Here is a 1,015-nt window from a genome sequence, read left to right as displayed (position 1 = left end):
CGAAATTTTAAATCAATACGTGGAAGTTATACATTGGCCTGGGCCCACTTCGGGGTATCCAGAAGTGGGGGTTTGGGTCATACAGGTGGATACAGAGAGTCTTAGAATGTTAAGATGGATGTGGCAGGCCCCTCATAGGAAAATTTAGAACAAAGAACTACAGTCAGAGTTCAATTCTGCAGTTCCTCTTTATCTACATTTTCCATCCAGTGGGGGTTTCTGAAAAATAACTCAAGAACATATGTTAAGATGCCATCTTTTAGTTTCCACAGGGAACCAAACGCCTAGCCTTAGTGACTGTGGCTTGCTTGGAGGGCCATTCTTCTCATCAAGTTGCCCATCCACTTTTCAAGGCTAGCCAGGTGTACAAAACTTCCCCCAAAAGGGAGTCAAGATTTTCCTTTATTTCCATGTTTGGGGGGCCCAGCAGGCCCATGAGATGGGTTCCTGCTCTGTCTCAACTGCACTCCAGCTGGGAGATAGAGTGAGACCCTGTCTCAAAAAAAAAAAAAAAAACTTTAAATACGAAGAAAAAGAAGTTAGGCATCAGGTAATTAGACATACAAGAGCCTGTTTTTAAGTTGGAAGAAAATGATATACTTTTATAAGGTGGAAGAGCCAGAAACAAAGGAAAGTTGAAGAAACCATAAAGAGAACCTAGAGAAAGACTCTTGGAGAGATCTGAGAGAGGATTAAATCAGAAGTTCTGGGAGCCTTTTCTATTTCTTAAGGCAAGGAGTAGGAATTTGTTAGAAACGCATATTCTAGGGATTGACACCAGAGATTTGGATTCAGTGTATCAGGGATGGAACACAGAAATTTATACTTTAAACCAGCCCTCTAAGTCTCTGTGGTGCAGGTAGTCCCGGACTTCACCTTGATAAACAGTGCCCTGAGGTGGCGATGGATGCAGAAAGGGCGCAGGACTTGGCTGATTTTGTCACAGTAGTGGGAAAAACTAGCCCTTTACTAAAGGCTGATTTTTGTCATAGTCCTCAATTTGCCATTTTTTTTT

This window comes from Propithecus coquereli, unplaced genomic scaffold (assembly GCF_000956105.1).
Source record: "Propithecus coquereli isolate 6110/MARCELLA unplaced genomic scaffold, Pcoq_1.0 Scaffold575, whole genome shotgun sequence".
In the NCBI taxonomy this organism is placed as follows: domain Eukaryota; kingdom Metazoa; phylum Chordata; class Mammalia; order Primates; family Indriidae; genus Propithecus; species Propithecus coquereli.
This window is presented reverse-complemented; position numbering follows the sequence as displayed.